The sequence below is a fragment of the Papilio polytes genome, unplaced genomic scaffold (assembly GCF_000836215.1).
Source record: "Papilio polytes unplaced genomic scaffold, Ppol_1.0 DF823731.1, whole genome shotgun sequence".
Lineage (NCBI taxonomy): Eukaryota > Metazoa > Arthropoda > Insecta > Lepidoptera > Papilionidae > Papilio > Papilio polytes.
In genome coordinates, this window is record NW_013525473.1 from 3,701,976 (window position 1) to 3,714,308 (window position 12,333).

Here is a 12,333-nt window from a genome sequence, read left to right on the forward strand (position 1 = left end):
TAGCTGGCTACTTTTAGCGCTGACAATAAACTGGTTCGTGTATGGGAGCCCGTATTATTCCATTTGCTTTTGCCAAATTGTCAATAGAGTCAGTCTGATTTAGCAGCACACATTATTTACTTTACAAATATTTATAAAGTTAACTGCAAAATACGTATATAAAAATATTTTAAGCGCTAAGCCGTTTATACGCTAGCAGCTGTTGTAGGCGCTTTTATATTTCGTTTGTATGCAGCGGTCCATCACATTTCCACGTTGGTACGGGAACTGCAAATAAACGAGCAGCTTATAAATTAATGCGGCTCTTGGCTTTCTATGCGGATATTATATTTTACGATTTAATGCGGATAGTGTACGAAAAATATGTACCGTATACTAATTATTTTTCCTTGCCGTAAATTCAATTAAATAGTTAACTAGTGTTTCCTTTGTATTTTGAAACTACTTGACACATCCAGTTGAAACTTTAATACGGTGATCTTATAATGGCAGTGGATGTTTGTGCGCTAAAAATCTGAATATCATATCTTACGTAGGTGTAAATATTTTCACATAACACTAGTCTCCCGCCCATCATAGTGAAGTAGACTTTACGAACATTCGTCAAGCTTGTTCAAGTTTTTACTGAAATCTCTCGTTTATTATTACACTACCTATCGCCCGCGAATCCGTCCGAGTGGTATTAAAATAAGCTGAGTAGTCTATGTATTATTCCAGACTATCCTCTACGTTTATGTCTAACTTCATCGAAATCCGTTAACAAAAACTCTAACAAACATCCATCCATCTAAACTTTCGCATTTATCATATTAGTATGAAGTATGATAGGTAACAAAGTCATAAGCAAGAGCGGATCCAGCTTTGGCTCCAGGGAGGGGAGGGGGTCACATAGTCGTGGTCAAGTCAAGAGCTTGACAAAATATGTAAATATATTTTGTCAAACTTTTGACCAATCAGCTCAAGTAGGGGGGGGGGTGTCATTGGGGTCACGACCTCCCCTGGATCCGCCGTTGGTGATAAGAACAATGAACAGAACATTCCCCGTTTGTAATTCAAAGCGGTAAAAAAGCGGTTAAAAGAAGTGGGAGCGTGTTAGCGCGCAGTTCAACAAGTTTGTATTGAAACAATTCTAACTTTAGTAAAAGAATAACGTTAATGTTAAAAGTTTATTTCAATATCAGAGATATTATACCCTGTATGTTCAACTGAAAACTTTTCTTTTCCAGAATCATAACTTGCTTTGTATTAATTTAAAACAACTAAAAATTTCTTCATCATACACGTACTTATAAGAATCAGATGAAGACCTTCAGATTACAACAAATATCTTATTTGTAATTAAAGTGACAAGAAATCACTCGTTAAAGGCCAATCTATATGATATTATAAAAATGAAAGATTTGTATTTTTGTATTTATTGAAATAACTTAAAAACTACTGGCAGGCAGCAAACCATTATCACACACTTCTCTCTTGCCTAAGATGTCAGCGATTAACTACAGCATATTTTTGAACAATTCTTATTTTAATAAAAAGCCCCATTGAACTTAGAGGGTAAAATTTTTGGATAAAAACCCTAATGTGGGAAAGAGACCATAAGTTGCTGCTAACATCAAAGAAGCAAGATTGCCAAGGTTTGTCATGTCATGTCATTTTAACATTTGCTATTGATAATTTCACAAACGTAAACAATAACATAAAATTTTCATGGTTTCATGCGGATGAAGCCGCACGGGAACAGCTAGTTCTTAATAAGTACTAATCAACATTGCATTCCTCACAGAGTTATTTATCAATGCGATCAACTGCTGAATACAAACAACTTTATATCCTCGTGAGCCGATCGGGGTCGGAACGTGACGACTGAAGTGTTCACAAGACAAATTACGAACTCCCGAAGTTCCAATTTGTTGAATTTACTATCACCAAACCGGTCACGTACTTAAAACATATTAACTGTAAATACGTGTTTCGACCCTTCACGCGAAATTTATGTGAACAAGCTATATTATTTGGTTACCACAAATACTATAAATCAGTTATGATTTAACCAATTATATAATACAAGAACGCGACAAATGTTAAACAGGTCACTTGATTTTTCATGACCCTTAAATGTCCTTAATTATCGTCATCTATAATAATATATTATGTAATAGAATACATTTAACAGAACTTTTTATAACAGATGGGGCAAACGAGCAGCGGGTACACAGAGGTTAACATCTACGCCCATGGACATACGCAATACCGAAAAAACTGCAGATGCGTTGCCTTTCAATAAAATAAAGACTAATTTAAATCACGGTATTTTAAAATATATTCCTTGTTTAGATTTAAGCAAGCATAAACGACATTTGTAACAATACAAAGTATATCATTGATTTAATTCAAGGATTGTTCAGTTTCATGAGTGGTTTAGGTGTGAACTATTCGAATAATGGTTAAGATTTACCAACAGGTTCGGATAGCAATCTTGTGAATGCGTAATTGGAAATGATTCAGGTGAACGGTGTAATACAGGGTCGATGGTTCAGATGTTTGGCACTGGTATTGTAGGTCCTGAGTTCTAATCCCGCTATGTTCCATCAGTTTTTCGAATTTGATTTGTACATTCTCTCCACGATCTTAACATTTATCAAGTAATTTCTTTCAATGTAAAGATGTTTGTAAACAATAGAAGCCCACACTAAACGATCATTTTCTCTTTTGTAATTTACTTTGACAAATTCTACGAACTTTAAACAGGATAAGTTACTCAAATTGTCAATTTTGATTTCAGCAGTTTAAAAGTTATCCCATCGGAGACGACAGTCGCTCCTTACTTTTGTTCTGATATCTCAGTTTAATTAAGACATCAGAATTTGTAGAATTTAAATATTTTGTTTTAAAATAAACATTCAAAAGATGATGAATTTTAAATCGGTTGCTGCTTTAACAAAATAAGTAAACATTCGAATTTACTTTGGTGATACATTTTCAAATTGTAGTATCGATATTTAAATGGCTGACAAGATAAAATTTCAATTTCGAGATTGCAAAGGGAAGAGGTAATTTTGCAAGATTCATCAATCCTACGACTTTGGATGAGACCGAATCTTGGAGATATTTTCAATTCACGGTTGGATAAAATTCTCGTTAAGGCTTGTGGTTTGATCAGAACTTTCTCCCTTCAATGTTTCATTAAACAATTTTTAAGTACTAACTTTACATTTTTAACATTTTTGATGTTTTAGTATATTTTTCTTATTTATGCTACGGAGTTGACAATAAAAACATCATATTCTATGTTTTTGGAGGAATTTGGACAACATTTTCAAAAGATAAATTGTCTTTATGCAATAATTAAAACGCAAAAGTCTAATATGATAATTAACATACAAAATCACAACATAGGTAATCTATTAAAAGTTATAAGCCAATTATGTCTTGAAAATGCATATGCTACATATGTAAAAACATTCAGAATAGAAGCTAATCTAGGAGCAATATACAATGATTTTTCAGGCGACTGGAAAAATATGGCTTAAATTCGCATCACGCGTAATTCACAAAAGAAAACCTTTATTTCCCACGAGTAGTTTTATCACATGCCTCTAGAAAAGATTTGTGAATATTTTTTTTGCACATTATAAAGATTTCTAACCCCGGAACAACACGAATATTTATAGGGTTTCAGACATTTTCTTAAACTGCATTTTCTAAGAAACCAACCTGGTTTTTCGGATCAACTTAATTCGATATCTTTGAGATCAGACAAATATAAAATGGATTGGTATTTTATTTTTATCTTAAGTTTTACAAACCGCTCTCAAAATCTAGTACAAAGGTTCCTAACCATCGCCAGTTAGGTTTATCTATTTGTGAGCGAGTTTGTTTTCAATTGTTTTATAGTTAAACCATTTTAAACAGAACAGAAGCTGCAATTCCTAGAATGCGAAGCGAAGAAACTTTTGGACAGTATGCGAGCATTTCTGCCCCCTCTAGAACTGTGCGGTACTCTACAAACTCGTGGAGGGAAATTCCTTCTTCCAAGTACAAAGCAGGGACACTACACAGAGTGTATAAAAATGCACATGATATAGATAAGGTTATTATTTAAGAATGATGTAGCAATTAGTAATAAATATTAGTCAGTTATGGTAAAAAAAATTAGGCTACCAATTTTATAAATTTTCCAACATTAACTTTACAAATTTTCCACTTGTAAAAATGAATGTTTTTTTAAACAATGTTATTGATGGTTTAAAATTAAAATTTATTTTATTGAATATAAAAGAAAAATGTAATTTAAGGATTCTGTAATTTTTAATTCGTTTTTGCGTGTAGTAAACATGCAGTAAAAACAATTGAAAAGAGACTCATTTTGACTAAGCGATTAAACAGACGCCAAACAATGCAAGCTGTACCCTTATCAAACTCAGAGTGTCAATTAATACGCCATATTAACTCCACTACCCCCTTGTCTTGTTGAAGTAGTGACAGTGTAATTTATGTTATTTTCTATACGATAGTTGTATTATTTTCTATAATTTAAATTCCTTTCTATAAACTTTTTTATAAGAGAAGACAAAATAGCTGTGGGAACGCTGAGGATTTTGTCTAGTTTGTTACTGGAACCTAAAAAAAAGTTTCTGTCTTTCATTTGATTGTCTTTTTGTACGCGATTTTTATTCACGTATATGCTCGGCTATAATGTACTAAAGTAAATTTCTATTATTGTTACATAAACTTTAGTATTGACTCAAGACTTAAACAATATACCTTCGTCAAAGTTTATTTCAACAAAATTATAATAAACTCGTCTTATTTCAAAGAGAATTTCTAGAATGTTTACTTCATTCAGTCATGTAGAAAATTACTTTTCCATTGAAATAGATACTTATTTCATATTATATCAAATGTACACAATTTAGTCTTACTAAGTAGCCTTCCCTTAGTACTCTTAGTTCTTGCAGACTATGTTCTACGTCTGGACCAAACATCATGACCCGATAGGACGATTTGGAGTATGAAGTATGATATTGAATTTATTACAATTCATTGAAAGTTTTATCATAATCAAGACGAAAAGTTTTTCTATACAGTATATACACCTATATTAGAAGTGTTCACTAAGCCACCTGAAGTCGTGAGGGCCACAGAAATCCTCTAACATCATAAAAGATTTTCCCCTTTACAGCCTCCTTAAGCTGTTAACAATAGAATCAGTGTGCCGAGCTGCGGAGGTCGGCCGGTGTGAAATTTTAAAATGAAATAAAAATTGTGAAAAGAACGTACTGATACTTTTCTACACTCAATATAGCCCTTTGTAGGTTATAAAACAAGCATTGGTTTTATTAGATAATACTGTCAGTTTTCTAGGTAATCATTAAAAAAGAAAAGCTTATGTTTATGTAATTAATGGTGGTAATATTCAATTTCTCAGTACTTTTATAGCTATGTAAATTTTCTGTGGAAGTAAATCAAGCGACAGCCTAAATTCAGTGGGATTTAGAACCTTAAATTAATGGAGTTTTTAACTTCATAGAGATTATAATTTTTGTACGGTCAATTTAGTCTTTTGTTTTTTAATTATCAATAATTATTTAACATATTATGAATAGTAACTTTGTCTAAATATCAACAACTATTGAACCGATTTAAAAAATCTTTCACTGTTCGAAAGCTACACTATCACGGAAGCTATTTTTATAACTAGATTTTTTTAATTCCCCCCGGATAGAGACGCAAGCAATAGCTAGCATTTTAATAATGTAGTGTAGTTACAAACAATTGTAGAATGTAGAATATTTATTTATTGTATTCCCAATAAACAAATTAATTAAATATAACTGATTATATAGTCTAATAAAATTAAAATTTATTGTCGAATTTTGTCGATATCTTTAAACATAAAACGTTGGAGTAATGCCGGAGATTTAGGCAGGTCCTATATATGGGCGTAAAGACCCCACGGTAACTTACGAATCGAATGCAACCCCTGAAATATGTTTAATACATAACTATACTGCCATACTCAGTTACTTTTATTTTGTATGGAAATATTTTTAAACCTAACTTAAAAAGGTTTTATAATAAAAATAGTGTTAACTTAAATCTGCATGTTTTTGTAAGACCACGTTGCAGAACGAAATTGCTTATTAGCATTAACGTGCGACTCATTTGCAGTTTATACGTGTCACCGTCAAATTGTAAACTTCGCGATATTGAAATCTTACTAAAATTACGATTATGAAGTGAAAAAACGATAACATATCTTGTGTTGCTATGCCAGTGTAAATAATAGAAAACTAAATTAAGTTGAACTATAACTTTAAGTCATAGTAATTAAGTTACATAAGATGTCACAATTTCTATAAGGATGTTTTGATCAAATAGTTTTTTATGTATAATAGTATGGTTTGTTCGATTCAAGAACTATTAGTTACTGAATTTCGCGCACAACTTCGTCCGTATTAAATTATATAAAACAAAAGCAAGTAGCCTATACGTATGTTCTTACAGACTACAACTATGCCTTTTAACGAGATCCGTTCAGCAGTTTAGGTTACAAACAGTAACATCTATCCATCAAAAATTTCGCATTTATATTATTAGTATGATTAGTAAGTAAATTTAGTTGCCTAATTTCGCGTCGGTACTCAAAGCAAGGTTTACATATTACGGTGACATTCGAACCGGATGAAAACAACTGTGAATTTAACAACGTATGCAAATAGAAGTGTGCAGATGCAAGCATAATGATATCACATAATCCTATTGTTAAACATGTTCTATTGTTCTGTTTGCTATTCGAATGTTTTCGGGAAAACTAACTCGCGCAGAGTACATCTACAAAAGTACAGAAAATTTTAACGTCATGAAAATGTGTACATATTTAGATATTCATTTTATATTTTTTGTAATACTAGAAAATATATAACACTGTTTTTTTATTACAAACCTAATCTCTTTTTTATCATGCCAATTCAATGAAAGGCAAAATTTCGTTACATTCTTTTCTCTTTAATTTAGTAAAACTTTTTTTAAAAAATGTTATCGTTATTCTTAGTAGATTTTTTTTGTAAATCACTTGTTGCATTGTCTCGACATAGAATCAATCACTTAATTTTGGCAAAGCTACTGGGGGTATGGGCGTGACCTCATCGCAATCACATTGTTACAAAAGCTCGATAGTAGATTAGGCGCCCAGTTGGCGCCTGTTTTGTATACAACTACTAAAGAAATTGTAAATAGATAATTTAAGAAAATACTAATATATACTTTAATAAAGGAAACACTCCATTAGAAACTCAGGGGTATATACGAATTGAAGCATTTCATAGAAATCAATTTATTCATTTAGCCTACAGGCTGATCAAATTGGAACACAGTGTGTATTACTTTGTTACTAAAATTTAACAAATGTATTTTTAATGTAATATTAAACCACGAAGGTTTTATTCAAACGAAGCTTAACGTGAGTTTTATCGGGAGAATATCGATAATGTGCGGTCCTTTCCCAACTCTGAAAGCTACAAAACTTAACGAGATCCTTTTTCATTTTCATTTAGGCGGATTATATGAAAAGGGAATATTGTTAGATGTTAAATTAGTTAAAATACATGGAAAGTACTTCATAACACTCAATATAAAAAAGAAAAACATAGAAAAACGACTTATTCAAAAAACAATAGACTATTGCATAAAGGACAAAAAATGGATTGTGGTTGTCTAAGATAACCGCCAGGATTCACTGCAAAATTAAGTACGAAAAAAAATTTTTGTTTCTCGTTTTCTTTGAATAAAATAGAGACAGAAACACTTTTGTACAAGTAGATTCGGCAGTGGTAACTCATAGTAACGTTACTGTGTTGTCAAAACCGTATCAAGTGACAAACCCACAGAGGTATACAATTTCGCTCCCAGTTCCCAGTCATTTATATTATCTCATACAAAGCGGATTAATTGTGAAAGTAATCGAGGCTTTTATATGACAAAATTAATTTTATCTTATTTTTGCTGGTGATTTTGTTTATTTAAAAAACTTTGAATAAGCTTAGAACATTTTTGTTAATAATACGAAGTTATGTATATTTGACAACAGATTAAATTATGTGAAAAATGTTTGAACAATTTTTACTGTAAGAAAAAACAACTATATTTAACAAACTTGATAATTAACGCAAATAATTAGGATAATTAGGTTTACTGGGTAATACTAGCCTTAATAATGTAATATTTTTATTTTTTTCATAATTTTACGTATTTTAATTTGAAGGCATAAATGTAAGGTTTTCTTAGATGTCTTTAAATATTAAGATATTTCCTTACGTGTTGAATGTAAAGAGGCTAGGCACAGAGATCTTATTTTCCTGAATAAATAAACCTTAAATCATTTCACGGTCTCCCTGCTGCTGTAACCTGTATCAACATGGATTCCTTTGAGGCGGTACGGGTTGTTTGTTTTTAATCTATTATATTACTTTTTATATTATGAAAAACTTTTCTATATTGCGCCTGTATTATCTATAAGCATATATCCTATCAATACTACAATTAGGTATATTTTATAACGACCTATCTAGCAAATCTATTACAAATTTTGTCGAAGACCTTAATACTTTCACACAGATTTTCGTGTTATCCCCAGGGTTACAAGTTTGACTCCAAATGTCGTATCCACCAATACAAAGTGAAACAATACCTTTTCATTATCATAGTAAAGATGTAATTTGTAGGTTTTTTTATTAAATTGTTTTTCAGTTTCCATATATGTGATTCAGACCAAAAACATCGCATTCGTCAAAGAAGCGTATTTATTTTCCAACTTCGTTGCCTCTGAAGATTGAAATTATACAAACGCTTCACTGACTTTTCCCATATTCCGCCAATTGCCTTCAGATCATATTCATATGGCAAGGGTTATATACGAGATGACAATATATCGATAGAAATAAAATTCCATTTGCAAATATTATTCATATTCCGTTTTGTCTATCAATGATATTTGTTTCTTGTTTATTGAAAAAAATATTTAACCTTTTTAGACCAGACATATTTGTAAATATATCACGAAAAGGTCCCAAAAACAGTAAATATATTCTGATTTTTCCTATACATTTAGATCGAGTTCCTTGGGATCGAAAAGTAATACGAAAATGTGTTGTCAACCCGTTCTTCTTCCTAAAAAACTTGAGATATGTTTTTGTACTGATTCTTAGCAGTGAAAACTAACTGCCTGAACTGATGCCGATGTTTGAAAACTCACATTAGATTGCGGCCAGTTTTCCAATCGGTCGCGTAGCTGAAGTTTTATTGCCATACATAATCTATCCATATACATAAAAATCAATAATTCTATCCCTTTTGTTTTGTTGGTTGAAACTTTAGATAGTTTATTAAATCCAAGTTACGAAAGAATAAACGTGAATTTACTTGAAGCTCACCCGCCATGTTAAGTCGGTGTCTGTTCTGAAACAATAGAAATCTACCTCACAACTAATGTACGGAAACCAACATCTTTTGGAATAGGGTATTGTTTTACATTTTTCACGTACGATATAATGTGAAACGGGAGTTATGGAACATTTTAATTTATTTAATTCATACTAATATTATCAATGTGAAAGTTTAGATGGATGGATGTTTGTTACAGTTTGTAGTCTAAACTGATGAACGGATTTAAATGTAGTGTGTAGTCTGTAGTCTGTAACACATAGGCTACTTGGTTTTATTTTTTTTTAATACCACGTGGACGGAGTCGCGGGCGAAAGCTAGTTAATACTAACTGATGGCGTTAATAATTAGGGTAGAAAGGAATTAACACATAAGCCACAAAATGAATATACAAGTAACAAGGTAGAGATTTCCAATCACAAACATTTTAATCAGCTGGTACGATTTCTTTAGTATTTTCGTTCATATTACATTTTTGTAAAAGTTTAGAGGTAAAAATAAATAAGGAAATGACCTCTCTACTTGTTATTTAAAGATTATTACATCAAGGTCAATCCTAGAATTCAAGTAATGGTTCTTTTTGTGCAAGATTATCAGTATTTTTCATCTCTAGCCAATATATCTAATAGCATACCTAAGCCCCAAAGAAATAGAAAGACATCCATCAATCACGACTTATTCGCCGTCCTCCCATAGTGGCTCATTACTTATGTTGATTGACATAGAAAAGGACATTACCAAGTGAATTATCTCTTTATTTGGACATGATGTTAATAAATGTTTATTAATGAACGAGGCGATGGCTTGCACATAGTGACCAGTATCGGTATTCTATAAATATGTTACATACTTAAATGAATGTTATCGAAAACTTTCGTATAATTCAATTGTTCCGATAAGCAATTAATGAATAAAAATATGAAAGTAATTCCTGTTACTGAGTATTTTGCGGTATATCTTATTTTTTTAATTTGTTGAGAGCTGTATAGTTAGTTAAACTGGATGAGCTATTATAAACCAAATAATAAAGTTAATAAAAGTAATTACGGTTTTACAAACTTTTTTATTTTTGCATGTTTTCATAAGAAAAGTTAACTACAGCTTGTGCGAGATGTTACTTGAGCGTTGAACAAAAGTTTGTTCAAACAGGCGTCGACTTCCTTTCATAGGGCGGTACGCAGGTTTCTATTGTTCTCAAACTGATACTAACGAAACACGACATGTCGTTTACGGAAAGCCTTTGCGTACAATGACTTTGTGATTTCATGCAAAATTGAAGGAACTTCCGCTTTTAACGACGTCAAAACAAAAGTGCTCGTTAAATTTGCTATAAGAATTTTTACATAGATGTTTAGCCTCACTTTAGTTCGTTTTAAAGTCTGATTTAATAATTAAGCTATTTTAAACAAGTTTTCAATCTTGTCTTACTACTTTTAGCAGATGTCGGTAAATAAAAAAAAACAATTGAAAAACACTGGCGCTGGATCGTGTGACTGGACTAGAAAATGTAAACTGGACGTAATGGTATGTTTGTGAATGTTAATAATATGACGATTAAATGTGATTAAGTCGCCAACGAAGTTGAAGTGAGGCGGAGACACGGAGTATTAAAATCGTCTTAAGAATATATTCTCCTATAGGAGAAATTAATATTACGAAGCAAACATCCACTGTTTAATATTCATTACCATGAATATTGGATTAGCCAAACAAGTATTCTCTTGTTTGTTTTTTATATATGTTATAATTTCGATAAGAATGACATTTTAAAAAAATATGACAGTCGAGCGGTAAGACTACGTTCTGGCCACTATCCAACAGGAAGTTTTGGATATCTGATGAGGAAAAACCTGTCGCCTAATTGCGAGATATGCAGAAAGCCAGAAGATATCCAACACTTGCTGTTGGAGTGTGAGAGAAACAGACGGGAGCGCGAGCTACTTTTCCGGGAGCTAAAGCTCAACCCGTCCGATGTAGGCATATTTATGTCAATATTGGTTGAGCCAGCATCTGATGCGGCTGTACGATTCTGCCAGCTCGTTTCTTAGGATCTACTAGCAGCACTATGGGATTGATATGTCTTTCCCAAGACAAAAATCCCCTTTACCTAATTAAGATTTAAAAAAGAATTCTATAAAACAAATACACTAAGGCAACAACGAAAATGACGTGACGACTAGAAATTTTGTAACAATATAATTATCTTACTATAAAACTGATTGTGATTTCTAAATATAATTTTTTATGCTATAAAGTAGCAATCAAGCAAGCAGCACCCTGAATCCGCCAAAATGATACAATTATAGAGTATGCATTGTTAGATATTTCGACACAAATGACTTCCTTTAAAATATAGACGGACAGCCATATTAACAATACTTGTAAATTACTGTAAAACACACAAACTGAACTCCAATGCGACAACGCAAATATATCGAACGTTCCGTTGTGACGACTAGAAAAAAAACAGCTTGTTCGTCACTGAGCGCCGAGACTACGACTGAGAGCCTGAGGAACAGCGCAAAGTTCATTTATAGGACCGATCCACTATCTTGCATATGAAATGACCTAGAAAATATAATTTAAGAGTGCTACCTTTATCAATACGCAGATGATACTTGCTTGATACCAGCTAGATTCAACTTAGATATCGCCATGGGACGCCTTCAAAATGACTTCACATTAATGAATATGAGGGATCACGATATTGGACTAAAACTGAACACAGAAAAAACGAAGATCATTCACGTTCACTCGAGCCACATTAAAAATGATACACAAATAAAAATAATTGCTCATTGTCCCTCATGCCTCCACAAAACCCCATCTGTCTGTACATGCTGTCAAATAAAGTAAAACATCACACCTATCTAGGATTAGTTATTGACTATC